This window comes from Zootoca vivipara, chromosome 1, assembly GCF_963506605.1.
Source record: "Zootoca vivipara chromosome 1, rZooViv1.1, whole genome shotgun sequence".
Classification (NCBI taxonomy): Eukaryota; Metazoa; Chordata; class Lepidosauria; order Squamata; family Lacertidae; genus Zootoca; species Zootoca vivipara.
Window position 1 is genome coordinate 91,169,248 of NC_083276.1, and position 20,542 is coordinate 91,189,789.

Sequence of the window (20,542 nt, forward strand, 5' to 3'; positions counted from 1 at the left end):
ATGGCAAATTGTTCTCCTTGTGCTTGCATGAAAACAATAGGATTCAAAAGAAAATGAGTCACTTCAAGCATTATATCTTGTGTTGTACATTCAGTAACATTAAAGTGTGGATTCAAAAAGTGCAAGCACAAAAACATGTTTTCAATCTTGTGTACCATAGTTGCACTCATTAAGGAATCAGGACTGGCTTCAACTTTCTGTTGAGTGTATACTAGTAGTCAGATTCATATTGGCAGCCATATAATGTATGAAACATCCTGTAGAAATACAAGGCAACATAAGAAGCTGCCTTGTACCAAGGCAGAACACTCAGTATCGTCTACACTGACAGGCAGAAACTCTCCAAGTTTTCAGAAAGACTTCTCTCCCGGACCTACTTAGAGATGCCAGGGGCTGAACCAAGGACCATTGCATGCAAACCAGTTACTCTTCCACTAAGCTACTATGAGACCAAATATCAGATCTATCCAGGCCCCAGAAGTTCGGTATATTTAAGTGGAAATACATAACTGTGGAGCAGCTTTAGTCATTCACTGCCTGCTTCAAATAATAAGGGGGTAGGGGTAGACACATGCATTATGTCTTCAAAGAGGACTAAGGACTAAGGCTATCCATGGTGCTATGCGGTGAGCAAAATAATGATTATGCTCATAAGAGATGAGGCACTAAGACAAAGAACCAAAATCCCAGTTCATAGGCTTGCCAAGTCTGGTAGAACAGCAGGCATCTATGCCTCCCTTATAACACACACACACAAGGTATGACTTAGATGCTTCACACAAAGACCGATTTTAACTCCAGGATGGGAGAGTGTAACTCAGCTGCCGAAAGTTTTAGAAACTCTGCTTTGCACCATGTTTTCCCCAAGATGTCAACTCATAAGTCAGAGATAGTAGTAATAATAATAAACTGAACTTGACAGGCAAAACGAATCCCTCTCAATAAAGATATTGGTGTATTTGGATAACCATCAAGAAGAGCCCTTACTTTATGCTGAGCAAAGCTAAAGCTTGCTATTCAAAGGAAGGGGGGAGGGAGGAAGAATGATATTTCACACACAAAGTTGTGGAGGAGAAAGAAAATGAAAGCCAAGAAGGTTTGAAGTGTGAGGAATTCTCTGACAATTTCAGTGGGACTATTTAGACAAGACTGAGGATTTGCAGCACTGGACCTACATTTTGTGCTCTTGATAGTCTTACCTTTCAGGACTCCAAGCCAGAATTCTGCAGGGACAGTTGTCTGGCTTCAGATTCTATTGGTTAGATTAATCTGCAATAGAGTTTAAATGCACTGCAACACTAAATCAAGAATTAGAAGAAGCCCTCCTCCCTGGAGCCCAAGCTTTTTCATTTCCTTTCCTAAAGCGTTCCAAGTTTGTCCAACTTACAAGATAAAGTTGATTCAATTAGATGGAAGAATAGTTTGGGAAGGCAGGAGTTCTGTCATCTCTTGAAAACAGACTTACTTTTGCACCTTCAATTAATAATACATGCATTTTGCCACAAGCTGTTTGGGATTTGCGTGCTTTATTCTGATTGCAGCATTTGGATTTCTGCAAAATGTGAAATATTTATTCTCAAAGGTCAAGCACCAAAAGAAAAAAAAAATGCATTATAGAAAAATGGGACACAACTAGAAATCCCGTGAAGGAGAGGCAGCTGTGCAAAATAGAGGTTCTGCCTCATAACTACTCATTCCAGTGCCATAAAATAATAAAAGTAAAATCAGACCATATCCAAAGAACTTTTGCAGCCATCAGGAGCACCTAAGGTTTCTCTACTGTTGCAACAAAATATCAGCCGTGGGTCAGTTACTATGAGAGGGACTTTATAAACATGAGCTAAACAATCCACAAATAGCAGCCTTTGTCCTAGCAAATTTCACTTCCCTTGAGCTCAGTTATTTGGAATTCCACTCCTTTGTAAAAAGGACTGAATCATACAGAGAACTCCATTGTGGAGCAAGTGCGTTTTCTGTGCTGAGAGGCATTTTCCTTTCGGCTCATGGAAGACTAACATTTTTAATGCTAATGAGGGATGGGGATGTGCCCTGGGAGATGAACATACTGTGCATATCCCCCCAAGAGAGTTTTGTCGCTTGGAAGTAGCCTGAAAATAAAAGTAATTCCTGCATGATGCGTGTCTTTAGCCAGATTGGTGTCTCCAGCCAAAATGCCCGTCAGACTACCAAATACACCCCCTGCTCACATTGTTTTCTCTGGGTACCATCAAGAAAGATTATGCAGTATTCTCAGATGCCTGAACAGAATATAATCAAGATGAGTACAGGAATGACTGACAGCTAGAATAGAAAACAATTTCCAAACAGCTGCTGGAGTAATTTAGAAGTTTAGGATGAAAATTCAGATCCCTGGAGAAAATATGAGGAAGACAGAGCTTTGACATCAGTAGAGCTGAAAGTGAGAACTATTATTTCATGTTATTTCAGGTCAAATCCTTTTCTTTCATTCTCTTATTGATATCTCTACATCAGAGTTGCATATCCATAGCCACATCTTTAGATCTGTGATCTTTCAAATGATGCTTATGCTCTTAGAAATCTTGATGCTCTAAGAAAGGCTAATCTCTTTCCAGAAGATAGGCAGCAGAAACCTTTGAGTTTGTTCCTGGTTTTGCCAATGATTTTTTAAATCATTCCTCCTAACGTGTTCTCAAGTCAGAGCGGTCTTGCCGATTTGCCTTTCTACATCCATGAAATAACATACCCTCTAATACTGTAAAAAATATTGTGAGCAATACAGAGTTATTAGAAGTGAGCCAAGAGCCAAGGAACACACAGAAATCCATCGGAACCAGGAGGTGTAATTGCTAAGGCAAGATCCCAGGCCAACAAGCCAATTTTACATATCCCTTCCTGTCAAGGACACAACAATGCCAGCTTGAGTAGGCAGAAGTGGTGCAAAGCTCACTGCTAGGAAGACACTCCAAGTTCAAATAGCTCACCACACAGGGGAGCTGCGCAAAAGCCAAAAGTCCCTAGTTCTAATCTTAACAGCTCCTAAGACACATCCTATTCTAACCCTTACAATGCTCAAGAGGCCTGGCATTGAGTTAGACAAGTCTGATAAAGAAATGCTGCTGATGTTCTAACATGGGACCAACCCAGGGAGCCACCTATATGATACAATTCCAGTCGCTATCCTTCAGCACAGCTAAACATCATGACCCATTTTCAGCCTATCACTTAACCATAGTTTAGTACTGTGTGATAGGAGTCTTGGGCTGATGTGCTCCCCAACCCACCGGAAGAGAAGTTGAAAAGTGTCTGCATCTCATTTTTCATTAACTCAGTTAACAAGAAGGGCAAGCTGTGGTTTAAATTACTGTTTAAAGTGTGGTTTATACTCCTAGCTTGTTATAATTCTACCTTGTTCGAACCACAGCCTGTGCTAGCCACAGTTTGCCCTTTCCAGCTCATACTTGGTCATTCATGTAATGCTAAACCATGGTTCAGGGACTTAAATGGGCCAGTGTGGATGGAGGATCTTCCAGTGGCCAACAAGATAAGAGGTGTCAAAGAAGGAAGCACTTTTAGGAAAAGGCTTCTCTTTCCTCCAGCGCTTTGCAGCAGACAGGTCAATTGTATCTGAATAAAAAAAAAAAGACTCCTGGCACTTCATAAAAAGAAATACAGTGGTACCTAGGTTTATGAACTTAATCTGTTCCAGAAGTCAGTTCTTAAACCAAAACCAAAACCATTTCCTTAATGAGGCCTCCCGCCGCCGGTGCCCTTCCACCATTCGGTTTCTGTTCTTAGACCGAGGTGAAGTTCGCAAACCAGGACACTACTTCTGGTTTTGCAGAGTTCGTAAACCGAATCGTTCTTAAACAGGACTGTTCTTAAACCGAGGTACCACTGTACTGGAAAGGAGACTGCTGGTTGTAAATGGTGGTTGGCTACAGCAGCTAAATATGATGTTGCAACAGAGTAGGCACTGACAATGCTGACACTGTGCGAGTGTGAATTTTAATCTGGAAAGTTGCAAATCAATGAGGGTGATATCCAATTAAGCCATAAAGTAGACCCATTAATTTCAGTTGGTCTATTCTAAATATAACACTGAATGTGGAACCCTGTGGGTTTTTCCTTTTTTTACTTCATGTTGCTCACGTGTTTTCTTTTTGTTTATAACAGGTGCCCAACTTATATACATAGTGAATGTATTCTGGTTTGTCACAACTCTAATGGGGCAAGGGGATGGCTCCACCAGATGGGCCTTTGTCATGTGAATGTTCCCCACCTTTTAAAGAGATAAAACCTGTCAGTTAAAGAGTGCCCAAGTGGACCCTGTACTAATGTAGGTGCCAGACTAACTTCTTTGCATTTAATGCATGGGTGGCATTAGCCCAAAAGAGTGCAGCAATGAGCTCTTCTCATGCATTCAAGACTGGTTCTAGACTGGCCCAAGATGGGGTCATAAATAGCGACCATCATGGTGTGTTTCAATTCTGAACAGGGGACACGAGGTGAAGAGGTGAATATTTGCTTAATATTTCACTACCTTTCCCTAATGTTTAATTGAATTTATGTTTCAGGAAAATTGCCTCAGGTGCTCCCGTGTCGAAACAGTGAGAGCCCATTTTCACTATATTTGAAGCTTTGAACTTTGTTTATCATTGTCTACACACTGATATCATTGCCCCTCTGAGTCTTTTTGCAGCCATCAGATTAGAATAATGAATACCTATTTTACAGAGCTCATTTTGATTAAATGAAACATACTGCATGATGTATTCCTCTCACAGTAAAATGACATCTGAGAGTGCAATGTCTACTCAAAAGAGTTAATAATTAAAAAACAGTATTTCCAATCCTAATAAAAGAATGCATTAACTTCTTCAGTGATATATATATATATATATATATATATATATATATATATATATATATATATATATATATGGCAGGCACAGCAGTCCAATTGTATCCTCATGAAATCTCATTAATTGTGTGTGTTGGGAGACTCCCTTGTATTTAAAAAGAAGGAAGCAGCATAAACTGGATAATTATGCCACAAAGGAATAAATCTGTTTTGCTTTGCTCATGGTTTTTGTTAATGTCAGTAAAATTACTGGTCCATATCTGCCCTTGTGCAACATCAGTGGCTTTGATATTTACACAATAAAACAGCTAAATTTACACTTGGGATTAAATTCATCCCATAAAGTGAATGTGGCCTGAAAGCACACTCCAAATCAGTAAAGGGGAAATTATTCAATTTACACGAGAAAGTGAAATTCATATACAATTGTGGTTCCCAAAGTCCCCCCCCCCAAAAAAGCCTACTTGAAAATTGCTGGTGGTCTTGGCAGAACCCTTAATGATTTTTCTGCCTATAGCAGTAATTGTAATGCACTACAGAAGCTATATGATTTTAATTGTACCGTATTTTATTGCTTCTTTTATTTCTTTTATTTTTTTTTAGTCTGCTACAATTTGCATTCCATATAATTCAAATATTAATACAGTGAAATGCTATTTAAGAAATAAAAGAAGCAACAAAGATACAATTAAAAATAAATTTATCTCTAGTTATCTCTCGCTTGGACTACTGCAATGCGCTCTACGTGGGGCTACCTTTGAAGGTGACCCGGAAACTACAACTAATCCAGAATGCGGCCGCTAGACTGGTGACTGGGAGCGGCCGCCGAGACCACATAACACCGGTCCTGAAAGACCTACATTGGCTCCCAGTACGTTTCCGAGCACAATTCAAAGTGTTGGTGTTGACCTTTAAAGCCCTAAACGGCCTCGGTCCGGTATACCTGAAGGAGCGTCTCCACCCCCATCGTTCTGCCCGGACACTGAGGTCCAGCTCCGAGGGCCTTCTGGCGGTTCCCTCACTACGAGAAGCCAAGTTACAGGGAACCAGGCAGAGGGCCTTCTCGGTAGTGGCACCCACCCTGTGGAATGCCCTCCCACTAGAGGTCAAAGAGAACAACAATTACCAGACCTTTAGAAGGCATCTCAAGGCAGCCCTGTTTAGGGAAGCTTTTAATGTTTGATGGATTTCTGTATTTTAATGTTTGATGGATTTCTGTATTTTAGAATTTCTGTTTTGTTGGAAGCCGCCCAGAGTGGCTGGGGGAACCCGGCCAGATGGGCGGGGTATAAATAATAAATTATTATTATTATTATTATTATTATTATTATTATTATTATTATTATTATTATTATAATATATGAATAATCAAAGCATACAGGCTGTGGACCACCTGTATGAAGTTCATGGACCACTTCTGGAATACAAAATTGGGGGCAGGAGAGGCAGCTAGTACTGTATGTGTATCCAAAGTTGTGTAGAACTAAGAAGATTGGGAAAATGTCCTGTATCTTTAATACAAGACCGCTAAAAATAAAACCTTCTCTCTTGTTCCATGAAACTTTCACAGAATAAAAACAGTATTCTGTAACAATGTTGCCCAAAATCATAATTACATGCTTCAAAATATGTCTTTTTTTAAAAAAAAAAAATGTTGCTTGATTGTAAGAAAATCTCTAAGCAGTTTATAATAAATATTTGACATCATCAATAAAAACAGTTTAAAAAGAATTAAAAACGTTTTTAAAATAATTAAATTCAACAGTAATGCTGCCAAGTGCATAACAATTGGGTGCAATATCAATTGATATTCTTGTACAGCTCAAAGTACAAACACAACTAGAGAAATGCACCTAAAGGGGCTCTTTTCCAGTTGGTTAGAGCATGGGGCTGATAATGCCAAGGTTGCACGTCTGATCCCCATAAAAGGTCAGCTGTATATTCCTACATTGCAGGGCGTTAGACTAGATGAGCCTCAGGGTCCCTTCCAATTCTATTATCTGAATGCATCCTATATTCAAAAAATGAAATCTAGAGTAAATATTTTGTTGACTTTCAACTCAAGCAAAAGGAAATCTTACTCCCTACTTATTAACATGTGTATCATAAGTACATCATTACGACAGCCACACATACTTTGTGAAACCAATCAAAGCAGCTGCCATCAAAAAAATTCTGGGAAGGTATTTAGCAAATCCTTACAAAATGAATTAACCCACCAACTGGAATTTTGTACACCTCACAATATAACCATGTTTTGCATAAATATACCCCGTTGGGAGTGTCAAGCTTTTCGAACATCAACCAGAAAAACTATTAAGTGCTTTTACTCTAAAACTCTGAAACCACAGTACAGTTATAGTTCCAGGAGTCTCTCTTACATTTCTTCCTCTTCTGCTTTCAACTGCTGAAGAGAGACAAGATTCTTAACCTTTCACAGCATCCTTAGCAAAATATACACTACTATACGTTCACTAACAAACACAGAACACAGGCATGAGACTTCACTCAGGAACATAGAAAGCTGCCTTATACTGAATCAGATGATTGCTGACACTGATTGGCAATGGCTCTACAAGATTTCTAACAGGGGTCTCTGTCAGTCCTACCAGGAAATCCAGGTGTATCCCTGTTCAAGACCCATGCGCCTGGAATTGCTTAATTAAGCAAGGATAAGATAATCTGATTTTGGTTTACTTGTCCGCAGGTTTTGGTCAACTGCCATTTGCTCTATTCTAATTTTCAGTACAGTGGAACCTCGGTTTTTGAACGTAACCCATTCCAGAAGATCGTTCTACTTCCAAAACATTCAAAAACCGAAAACTGAAAGCAGAAGCCTCAATTCAATAGGGAAACTCAAAACAGAAGCCATGTTGGACGTTTGGGTTCCAGAAAACAGAACCGAGGTTTGACTGTAACAAGTTTTCCTGCACTGTAGCCACATTTTACTTTGTTGTTGTTGTTTAGTCGTGTCCGACTCTTCGTGACCTCATGGACCAGAGCACGCCAGACACTCCTGTCTTCCACTGCCTCCCGCAGGTTGGTCAGACTCATGTTGGTAGCTTCCAGAACACTGTCCAACCATCTCGTCCTCTGTTGTCCCCTTCTCCTTGTGCCCTCAATCTTTCCCAACATCAGGGTCTTTCCCAGGGAGTCTTCTCTTCTCATGAGGTGGCCAAAGTATTGGAGCCTCAGCTTCACGATCTGTCCTTCCAGTGAGCACTCAGGGCTGATTTCCTTCAGAATGGATAGGTTCGATCTTCTTGCAGTCCATGGGACTCTCAAGAGTCTCCTGTCTAGGTTTGTCATTGGTTTTCTCCCAGGAACCAGGAGTCTTTTAATTTCGTGACTGTTGTCACCATCTGCAGTGATCAGGGAACCCATGAAAGTAAAATCTCTCACTGCCTCCATTTCTCCCCCTTTCTATTTCCCAGGAGGTGATGGGACCAGTGGCCATGATCTTACTTTTTATTACTCTTAATACCTACTAGACATGGGGAAAACTTTAATCAAAAGTGCATCCTAGCCCCTGGCAGGAGTTGTCACTCATGTTCAAGGCTCCAGCTAGCCTGCAATAGAAGCCTTGTACTGATATTTTGGTTTTATAGGAGAGGATTTGCTTTTTCCTTTCCTTTCCACACCATGGTCAAATATGGCCAGGTTTGAGAATGGAAAGGGGAAGGTGGTCACATGAGAGATGGCTAGAGTGTGTACTCTCCCCTATTTTATGTGTTGCTGGACTAGAGTTCCCATTATCCCAACAGAAAACATACGGAAAGAGGTAGGTTGGAGAAGGTGGCTGTTAAAATGAAGGAGAGAACTTGCAGGTGCTGGAAAGACACAGCAAAGAGACTGGCGTTCAGATGGGAGGAGTCACAGACAGTTCCACGGCAAATACTGAAGTTCCCAAGGAAAAGGAAAAGGGTAAGAGATTGAGAGAGAGGAGAAAAGGAAAGTCATGCATCAAAGTCAGACACAAAAGAGGCAGATTTAGTAACCTTTAGGGATCTTCCTCCTTCTGTCCCCTTGTGGAACATTATCCCTGCAACAATTATATTCTTCTTCGGAGAATTGCAGGCAGTCTATTCTGGTTAAAGCAATAATAAAGCTGAAACTCCTTGTTTGCCCAAGCCCATCACAGCCTCAATTTTATTCATCAACAGGAAATGGTGAAAAGCCCATATTTTAAGTGAAATCTTAACCAGGCTGTTTCATTTTCAGTCTTATTTTTCTCTTTATTTGTTTAAGCATATCTTAGCCATTATGTGGTTATACTTCTAAGTATTTAAACAACAATAGCTGGTGTCAACTTTGCCACCATCAATCCTATGCACCATTGTTTGGGGAATTCTACTGTTTCAATTTTACAGCCCTGGTCTTTTAAACCAGTTCTCTTTTAACAATCTTCCTTCTTTTGCAGACCCGGTATCTTCAGGGTGCGGGTGGCGGGAAACAGCAAAAGTCCTCCCACAAACATATTGAATTCTTTCGTTAAGCAAGAGTCTAATTAAGATAATCATTGTAAGATCTACAGAGTTTGAACTTCAGAAGGTGTTTTCTTGAAGCAAGAAAACTGTGGGTGTTTGATCTTAATGGGAAAGAACATTTCCCTATCTGAGTTTAAGGGAAAATATTCAAACGAATCTGCATTCCCTCCAGAGCCTTCTGAGAATCACTTTGGCAGCTTATCATGGAGGGCATCAGTCTGGCTCTCAGACAAGCCTTCAGTGAGTACACTTACAAGTCATTGATTCTCACTTCATTCTGCACAAGCTGCACTAGCCTAGCGCATCCTCTGGAAAAGATGCACACATTTTGAAAGACTGGAGACAAAGCAAGACAGATTTACATTACAGCTATAAATAATGTTACCAAAATAAAACACAAAAATTTGGAGGATTTACATGGACTATTCCAAGCCAATGGTAAATTGGTACCAAAGAAAGATGTTAGAAGGTGAAGATAGTGGTTACAAACTGACATTCCAAGGGGTCATAGGAAGAAACAGGTTTATATTTTTAATACTCTCTCCCTCCCACCCTCCTGTTTCAAAAAATTAAGCAGCTCTCCCAAAGTTTGGATGGTTTTTCTTGCAAAATGTACAATATTTTATATAATATATTAGACAATCTACTGGAGGTAGATAATGGAGGGGGAAAGATGACATTAACTTGAAGAATCAGAGCAATGGCAAACTATCTGAGCCACACCAACCTCCAATAAAGTGACACGTCAGGATCTTTGGTGGATGCAAATCCTTGGAGCAGGTATTCTGGGAAGTCTTAGTATGCCTAACAGCTTGTACAGAAGACAAACAAGGAATTTATATGTGCAACACACCATGTCAACACTTGGAAAGTCTACCTGACATTTGTGGCAGAACATTTGTGTTGGCATGAAATTGCACATACAAAGTCCCTGTTTGTCTTCTGTCTCACCACAAGCTGTTAATGCCTGCTCCAAGGATCTCTCCAATTCCCTATCTGAGGTCAAATTTTCTTACCTTCCTTCCCGTCCTAACTTTTGACAAACAAAAACTGTTCACCAATACTAAGGCATAATCACATGCAATAAAGCAGCAACAAAATTAAACCAAACAAGGACCTTTAAAGTTCAGCCAGAATTAAATGCCTGAAGAGATTTGCCAAAATCACTACAGAAAGGTGTTAAGCGAACAGTCATGGAGAGGAAGTTCCATAAGCAGAGCACCACTAACAATAAGGCCCTGACACTGATAATCAGGTCTGTCACTTCAGAATGCAGGAAAGTTCAGAGCTGGGCCTACAACAAAAGCCTTCATATTATGCAAAAAATGGTGTAGTGGCTACAGGATTGGACTACAGCCTGGGAGACCAGAGTTCAAATCACTGCTCAGCCATGAAACTCACTGGGTAAACTTGGGCCAATCAATATCTTAGCCTAACCTACTTCACAGGGGTGTTGTGAGGATAAAATTGAGAGGAAGACAAGGACATATCTGACTACCAGCTTGTTCTAGGCACAGTTCTAAGTGCTGGTTTTGAGGTCTAAAGCAGGCATCCCCAAACTGCGGCCCTCCAGATGTTTTGGCCTACAACTCCCATGATCCCTAGCTATCAGGACCAGTGGTCAGGGATGATGGGAATTGTAGTCCAAAACATCTGGAGGGCCGAAGTTTGGTAGTCAGATATGTTCTCCCCATCCAATACCAGACATCATTTCCAAACACCTTTCATAGGAAGCTCCCAGAAGGCATGGGGACCATGTGGTCTTCCATATTTAGTCCCATCAACCTTCCCACAGGCCATGCTGGTTGGAGGGGATGGGAGTTGTCAGCAAGAAACATCTGAAGGACCACATGTGAAGTTCAGCATGCAGGCCAGCAGCAGAAGTCATGCAGTCAGTCCTCACTGCTCCCCTTTCCTCCTCTCTACTCACAACATCACATGGGTGGTCCTAAGCTGCATAGGGCTTTAAATGTCAAAACCAGCACCTTAAATCTGATCCTGTACTCCACCAGGAGCCAGTGCAGCTGGTAAAGCACTGGATGAATGTCGTCCCACGGCAGGGACCTCATAAGGAGCCTCGCCGTGGCATTCTACACCCGCTGGAGTTTCTGGGTCAGCTTTAAGGGCAGCCCCACGTAGAGCAAGTTACAATAATCAAGCCTGCAGGTGAGCGTCACATGGATCACTGTGGCCAGGTCAGGGCGAGAAAGGTAAGGGACCAACTGCTTGATACGGCAGAGATGGAAAAATGCCACCTTAGCTGTGGCTGCAACCTGCGCCTCCATGGAAAGGGAGGCGTCAAAGGTTACACCCAAACTCTTGACAGAAGGCGCTGGCACTAATTGAGCCCCCGCAAGAGATGGGAGTTGCCCCCCCCAACCCCATGTTGTCCCGACCCAGCCAGAGGACCTCTGTCTTCGAGGGATTTAACTTCAACCGGCTCCCACATAGCCATCCAGCCACAGCTTCCAAGCACCTGGTCAGTGTATCCGGGGCCGAGGCAGGGCGGCCGTCCATCAACAGGTAAATCTGGGTGTCATCAGCGTATTGATGACAACCCAGCCCAAAACTCCAGACAATCTGGGCAAGGGGACGCATAAAGATATTAAAAAGCATTGGGGAAAGGATTGCACCCTGTGGGACTCCACACACCAAGGAGTGCCGCGGTGACAGCTCCCTCCCTAGCGCCACCCTCTGTCCCTGACCTGAGATAAAGGAGCACAGCCATTGTCAGACTGTGCCCTGAATCCCCACGCCGGCAAGGCGGAAAACCTAGTCTTATACAGAGAAAAATACGGCATATACAAAGCAGCTAATAATGCAAACCTGCAGCCACTTAGGAGTAAGACTTCCCCAGCTTGGCACCGTCCTGAAGATTTGGACTACAATTACCATAATTCCTAACCACCGGATGTGCTGGCAGGGGCAGGTGGGAATTAAGAGTCGCAAGCACCTGCTGGACAGCAGGCTAGGAAAGTTTGGAATGACTCCTACTGTAGGACTTTTGAGTAAGAACTTCAAAGTAATGCTGCATCACACCAAAGGCTCATATGGTCCAGACTAAAGATGGGAAGGCCTGGGAAAAACAAAAACAAAAAAGGGGGGGGGACAGGGTATCCAGTCTTTCTGATTCTTTTCTAGTCCAGCATCCTGTTCTCATATTCATGAACAAGACACATATCAGGACACAACTCGAGTGCAATGTTTCTCAGCAAACTGGTTTTCAGAGGCAAGGCTCCTCTGATCTTTGGGGTAGTATGGCGCTGTGGGTTAAACCACAGAGCCTAGGGCTTGCCGATCGGAAGGTTGGTGGTTTGAATCCCCGCAACAGGGTGAGCTCCCATTCTTCGGTCCCTGCTCCTGCCAACCCAGCAGTTCGAAAGCACATCAAAGTGCAAGTAGATAAATAGGTACTGCTCTGGTGGGAAGGTAAACAGTGTTTCCATGTGCTGCTCTGGTTCGCCAGAAGCGGCTTAGTCATGCTGGCCACATGACTCGGAAGCTGTCTGTGGACATACGCCGGCTCTCTCTGCCTATAGAGCGAGATGAGTGCCGCAACCCCAGTTGTCCGCGACGGGACCTAACGGTCAGGGGTACCTTTACCTTTATACAGTTACCATAGTATCTGTAGTAGCCATCGATGGCCACATCCTCCAGGAATGTGATCTCCTTTTAAAGCAGTCCCTGCTGGTGACCATTGCTAAATCCTGCGGGAGTGGAATCCATAGTTGGATTTGTATTGTGTGAATGAGGACTTCTTTTAGTCTTGTCCTGAGTTTCTCACCACAGCGTGACTGGATGACCAGTTTTGGCATTATGAGAGAGGGTTCAGACACTGCTTCCTATCTACTTTCTACACACCTTTTATAAGACAACACACCTCTGTCGTTATCTCCCTTTCACTCATCCTTTCTCAGACATGTGCATGTCCTATCCTAGTGTGTACTATGAACTGTGGACTCCCTGATACCATCCTACAATCAATAGTCATAGATTGCTCAAAAGGTAAGTGGATTCAGCAGTATGCAAGCTGAGAACATGCAAACAAAAAACACTCATGTAACCTGGTCTGGCCTATGTAAATAGCACCACCGCTGTGCTGTTCCTTCCGCCCTTAACTCATCACTAAGGCAGTTGTGTTGTTCGGTGCTGTCTTGTACATGCAGTACTCGTCTGGGAGATTTAAAAGCATAACAGTGGTGGAATTGTGATGCTAAGAATAGCCATTGTCAGAGGTGCCAAGTTAATCTACGGAAGGTGTATGTGACACATCCCCCTCAACAACTGTGCATATGCACAGGATGTGAACTGAGAACCAGCCGAAATGTGACGCTTCTTTCATTTCCAGCTGACTTGATCGCTAGCTTTAGTTTTAAACAATATTTGGTGCTGGTCTCTCTTGTTTAGATGCAAATAGCAACTGGTAGAAGTTCTATGTAGTGAGGGATAAATGGGAGACTGCCCCCCACCCCCAAAAAATCCTCCCAATAAAAAAAAATCACATTTCTAGCAGAAATTTTAGAAAAACAACATCTGATGCCCCTTTAAATGTGTTGGGGGGGGGGTTATATAAGCTTTTATTTTTATTATATATTTTGTGTGTTTTTTTAATTGTAGTTTTGTGCTGTGAACCACCCTGGGATTTACGGGTATAGGGCAGTATACAAATTTAATTAATAATGAGAATAAGAATAAATAAGAAGGCCTTTGTTTCTCTCCTTAAATATACAATAGCCCATAAAAGTACAGTGGATAATTCTCTGGATAACAAAAGAAACAATTCAGAAAAAATGCAATCAAGTGATTAAAAATAGCCTATATTATGTGAAGTATATTATGGAAGTAATTCAATTTTTAGATGTCAATCAATTGTCTTTCAGGGGTGATTCAGGGTGTGAACAATTAGGAGTAGAGGCAAGCTGGCTCTTTTTACAGTTCTTTGCATTTTCTATTTAAAAAGATCAAAAATTACAAGGAATTGTGATAACAATCTTGCAAATGCTAAACACATCAGCACGGAAATCCAATATGAAGTAATACACATCGTGACTAAAATAATTCTAGAAATTATTAGGAAGCAAATTAATTAAAGTACTTGTGTTGAATTGCTAGCTTATGAGACTAGGGACAAACAATGTAAAGTGGTACCTTGGTTTCCGAACAGCTTGGCTCCCGAACAAATCAGCTCCCGGATGTCGCAAAAGTAAGTGTTCCTGTTTGCAAACATTTTTTGGAAGCCAAATGTCCATTGCGGCTGTCGGTATTGTTTCTGGGGCCAGTCAGCCTATCAGAAGCCACACCTTAGTTTGCGAACATTTTGGAAGTCAAATGGACTGAGTTCGGGAACCATGGTACCACTGTATTGTAAATATAGCAATTGCTCTCTGATTACAGTCAACGACCATTTTGTTCTGTTCCCAACCCCCGAGTGCGCTGGCATAGTGCATAAAAGCACACCTTGGCCCCATTCCGCCCTTTTAGCGGCATGTTTAGGGATGTTTTCGGTTCACTTCCGGTTTCGGCGCCATGAGCGAATGTACAATAATGCATCATTTGGATGCATATTTAATTGGCCATTGCCTATATCTTGCAAAAGTGCTTAAAATATAACATCTGAAATTTTGTCAACATTGACTGGCTCACAGTCAAATTATGACAAACTAATTGCCCAATCATATGATGGAGAACTGTCATAAAAGGTTTACCAGCTGGTGTTCAAGCTCTAATCTCTAAAGAACTTATGTGAAAAACTTTGTCCCTGAATTGCTTTAATCACCAATTCTACTTGGTACATGCAATTATCAAAATGTACATGCAATTGAGGCTATACCTGAGATGAAGAAATGTTTTTGACTTATTTGAACAGCTGTATGTGTTGTTTTAAGAAGAAACCTGCTGAAGTTGCTTAGTAAAAACTTTTGAATTTGTAGTATGGCTGTAAAAATGAGAGTTAAATAAAAAAGTTTGTGATTTTGTGTTTAAAAAGTGTGTGGACTAGATAAAGTGCCCCCTACTTTTTGTTGTTGCTGTCATCCCCACAACTTTCTAGAAAGGCTACAGGCCTGGATCGGGACAGACAGAAAATTATTTGAAGTGTACACACATTACCTATATGGGTTTCTTTCTGCTGAGTGATTAATTACAGGTAAAACAACCCCACAAAACTTTTGACGCTGGTCTCTGGAGCAGGGGTTTGGGATAGGGAAGAATCCAGAGTCCCACTGCAGATCTTTGCATCACTGCCAAAATAATTTAAAAATAGGCAATCCCCATAGCGTTCGAAACTAAAACAATCCACAACACAAGAATTATTGCATGACAGGGGTGGGAATTCAACTTCTGGAATGCTAAATGAATGCAGGAAGCAATCTGCCATTTGGCCCTCTGCCCTGGTGAACATAAAGATTGTCAGAAGTCTGTTTAGTCCAGCACTGACTGCAACAGTGGTAAGTTCAACGCACCAAGAAAGCTGTTGTTCCTCATAAACAACTAGGAGCCCTTCCACCAACTTAACATACTGTATTTCCAACTCCACACACACTCTTCAGATTGCCCACAGATCTGAAAGAACAGTTCAAAGGCACCTGTGTGGTTGGCTCAGTGCAGTGGCAAAATACTTGTCTAAGGTGAAATTTGGAGTTGCAGTTTCTACTAAGGCACCGCACACTGCAGACCATCAGCCCATAGCGACTGAATACTCTGGGCGATTTTCCGGTGGATAGATTCTGTTATGTCGTGAGTGTGATTTCAGCTCTTCGTGAAGTCAGCTCAGAATAGTGATTCAGCATACTAGCAAGGAACTGCTAGGAGTCAAGTATAACAGGAACAGTCTTCTTTATTGCAGTAGGAATCTTGACTGAACTGGAGGAAAAGGGTGAGCTCCTTTTATACTCTCAGGAGCAGGGGTTGGGGAAAGGATACATTTAGATTTTGGTGGGAACCTATCAGAGTGAGGATCCAAATTGTGCTAACAAGTTAACCAATAGCAACTGTCACCGCACCCATTTGCATCGCCCAGGAGCGGGAAAGGTAGTTACAGGACTAGCAGAGAAACTCATGTACACAAATTAAACCAATACATAACAGATTCTGTCAATGCTCTAGTCTCACAATGGCAGGATAAAGTGGAATATCAACATAATCACTCCTGAGCACCCTCTCCAACACTTTGGAGCCCGTTCAACACCCTGGCTTTCCAAAGAATACCTTGGAACTTTATTTCTATTGAAATTAGCCAAGCAATTGCAGTTCTGAAGTTTCTCCACCTGTTGAGAAGCATTCTTGTTTCATCAAGCATTCTAGAGAATCCTGTTCATAGTTGGGTCTATTTGTCCCGCATTTTATGATGTTTTAATGATTTCCATTGTACTTTTTAGTGCACACTGCTGCAGTGTTTTTTAGTATGATTTAGGAGATTTAGAATTACCCTTTAATTACCCCTATTGGCTAGTGGACAGCTGGCTGGGCCAGGTAATTAATGTCTCCTTGTGAAAGAGGATTCCCTGCCTGCTTAAATGAGGCAGTGGTAAAACCACTCCTCAAGAAACCCTCTCTGGGTTAAGAAAATCTAAGCAATGGCTGGCCAAAGGCCAACCTCCCCTTCTTCAGCAAAATTATTAAACTGTGTTCATGGACCAGATCCAGAAGCTCTTGGAGGAAACTGAATTTCTACTGGGATTTGGGCCCAGTTTGGGCCCAGAAACTGCTTTGGACACTTTGTATGATGACCTCTGTTGGGAGAGAGACTGGGGAAGAGTGTGTGTGTGTGTGTGTTTTGCTCCTTTTTTATTGTGCATTTTGTGTTTTTATCTTTGTTTTTATATTTTGAACCGCCCTGAGAGCTACATACATTTTTTTTATTTAAAAAAACTAGCCCATAATATATGTATATCCAGGGCAGCATAGATGCCTGTGAAGTTCTGTAGCTCTCAACTATTTCATTGACACAATTATTATTTGGAAAATCTACATGACCTTGGCATCAAACTCATTTGCAGGTCTGACATCTTATTGTGAACTCAACTGGCTTTTAGTATAGAGGCCAGGACATGAAACTGAACTTAATTGTAGAATAGTTCAATGATTAGTCATTTTGTACTTTTCAACCACACACACACACACACACACACACACACACACACACACACACACCTATTTAGTCCTGTTCAACTTGCACTCAGAATAGCAGCTTTGCTCTACTGTGAGTCTAGTCTACTTTTTCTAAAAGAAACACATAGCTGAAGCTGGGGCATATTTTGGAGATGGTACAGTGAAGCTCCTTCTTACAGCAACATCCTGTGTACGTGGTGCTGCCTTTAGCAAATATATCCAAAGACAGACTGCTTACTGTGGCTGATGTTCTTCAAATAGTCATCTTGCAGACACACACATTGGGTCTTGTGCCAAACAAATCTTGGAACCTCCTAGAGCTGAAGAAAGAAGAAGAGAGCATTCATCACTCCATTGGGAAGCCCCTGTGCTGTGTCCATGAAACCACAGGCATCTCACCCCTACCCTTGCTCTTTAACTCCAGAAGGTTTTGAGATGCTGCTCTGCACAGGTACAGAACTCATACAGAACTCACAAGGGCCTGCAGAAAATGACCTTAGATAATTTGATGCTATTATATTGTTTAAAAGCTTAGCAGGCCTCATGCTTGGTCAACACCTCAATGGGAGACTTACAAACTACTTCTCAGAGCAAAAAAGGGAAATCATGGTGCAATAAGCAAATGGAACAATGCAGGTTGGGGTCTCAAGAGCTTCCCTGGCACATTCACCCAGCACTACAACTTTTCCAAGATGGACTATGTTGCCATAGGGAAAGCACTTGGTATTGGCTTTGCTAAATGCCAGCTGTGACATAGCAGAACCTCTGAAAAAAAAAGTGCCAAGGACCTGTGCCACATTCTCGATTCCTGAAATGTTGGGTGAAGTGGATCTTCTTCCTCTACTATCCACCCAGACAGAAGAGCCAAAGTTCCCTGTCCAAATTTAACAAAGGATGTCATTTTCTCCTAGAGCACCACTTCATAGCTATTCAGTGTTGGGTGAAGGCAACACCTGGAATTATAATTCACAGGTAGTATCGTAAGGGATAAATATTAGCTATAGCTGTAGAAGAACTATAGCTGCAGCATTTGTTTAGGGAGATGCAGTACATCAAAGAAATACTGTATTAGACTTAATTGGCTGGTGATATTTTGTTTTACCCTTCACAAAATTCCTGGCAAGTCTTTACAACAATTTGGTCTCATTTTTTACCCCAGGGTTTGATGAGCAGCATGAAGACGGTTTGCTGCTGTTTACAAAGTCCAAGGCTGTGTCTAGGGCATACTCACTGGACAAAATTCTCCTCTAAAATAACCCTTGTTCACACATGGGAGTTCTGAAAATCTGTTTGTTTCTCAGTCTACAATTAGTCAACTGCCTATAAAGCTGGAAGCTTTAAAGGATATTCTTGATCAAAGAAATACCCAGCACTTCTGCATAACTTTGGAGAATAGGACAAACACTGCACAGGATTCCCAAAAACCATCATCAACTTTACAGGGCAAAAGATATAATTCAATTTCATAACGTATTAAACAAAATCCATCCTTGATTAAACACTACAGAATAATTGTTTACAGAAACAAAAAGAAAAACAAATAGATGCTACCACTGTATTAAATCTCTAGTGGTGATCAATTTAAATACTAAATATGAAGCAGATGGTTCATGGAGAAATTGGGCTGCCGCAAGCGAGGGCTGGTGTGGGTGTGTGTTTGTACTTTAGAATGGAGTTGTCAAATTGTTCATGATAGTGCCTCCTCTAGGTACATACATATAAATGTATTCAGCTTTAAAACACACTCTATTGTGAAAAGGAATATCCCCGGTTCATATATCTTTTAAAATTACTAAAACCACAAGTCGAAACAAAATTTTTAAAAAATCCTTCCAGCAGCACCTTAGAGATCAACTAACTTTGTCATTGGTATGAGCTTTCGTGTGCATGCACACTTCTTCAGATACCACAAGTGTACAGTTACAAATGAAGATGCTCATCCCATTTATTTGTACAGTTAACTCACATCTTGTGAGCATTTAACCTGCGCGATTGCAGCTTTACACACTTGACAGCCGGTGGACTGGCACTACACAAATTAAGCACACACACGGAAGAAAGCTTAAAAGCTCTTTTCACTGTGAGGAAACCTGGCACAGAAATACTGTATTTTTTCATGTATAAGAACCCCCCATGTATAAACCAACCTTTTTAAAAAACAAAACAAAACACCCAAAATTAAGAAAACAAACCTCTAAAATAGAAGTGAAAGTCCAGACAATCAGCAGTGGGTCGGAAAGTTGTTGAGCTTTTTGGGGGGTGATCGCTTTCAAAGTTTCCAAAGGCAGCAGCATTTCCCAGAGTCCGATAAGGAAGCAGACAGCTTAAAAGCTCTATGGCTTGTGGGGGGGTCAAACCCACCCTGTGCACCAGCTTCAGAAAGGTAGGGTGCTTGCGTGGGAGCAGACTATACACAATTTCAGCTTTATATGTCATCCCTGGAACATAACCCTCATGCAAGTTGTGAGTCAACTGCACTCAGGTTTCCTACTCAAAATCTCGTTTGGAGCAGGCCTGGCAGGCAATACCAAAGTGTTGGATCCAACACACTTAATAATCAGTGCCTTGGGCTTCCACAAGCACCTACCCCTCCAGCTCCACATAAATGATATCTTTCATAAACTACATAACTGCATTTTAAATGCCTAAGCAGTCTGCTAGGTGCTGTCAACCTCATTTTTTTCAGGCATGGTCAGACCTCCCTGCCTGCCCACCCCCCACCCCACAAAACCAGGAAGATTTATCAAGTCCCTAGTGGGCTAGACGACATGGCTGGTGGGCTTCCTTGAGCATGGTGGGTGAAAAGTTGTGTAAGCCTGCCTAATCTGAACAAGATGTTGACTCAAAAGCATTCCAAAAGCACCCTCTCTTTAATCAATGTGGTGACAGGACATTTTATTCTTCGAGAATTCTAGGTAAGATAAGCTACTCTAGGAAACACGATGACACTGTAGAGTTCCTATTCCCCAAAACACACTTTGCTTGCAACTATTAACTACACTTTTTGACATGGACCACTTGCTTGTGAATATAGCTGGATAGGGAGAGAAAGGTCTAAAAGGTCATGAAGTTTATTTGTTCCTCTTTCCGTTCATTTTCCCAT

At 41.6% G+C, this 20,542-nt stretch overlaps 1 protein-coding gene across 5 annotated transcripts in view; it reads right to left on the minus strand.

Moving 5' to 3' along the window:
• SEMA5B (semaphorin 5B) overlaps nt 1-20,542 on the minus strand; it is a 358,202-nt gene that overhangs the window by 265,630 nt on the left and 72,030 nt on the right. For 3 of the 5 annotated variants that reach the window (XM_060278773.1, XM_035128952.2, XM_060278781.1), the window contains exon 2: nt 17,678-17,759. The exons of 1 other annotated variant lie outside the window; for it this stretch is intronic. The gene's annotated coding sequence lies outside the window, so the exon portion shown is untranslated. Of the gene's footprint in view, nt 1-17,677; nt 17,760-19,631; nt 19,864-20,542 lie in introns of those variants that run through there. One more of the 5 variants, XM_035128961.2, reaches the window with a different exon arrangement.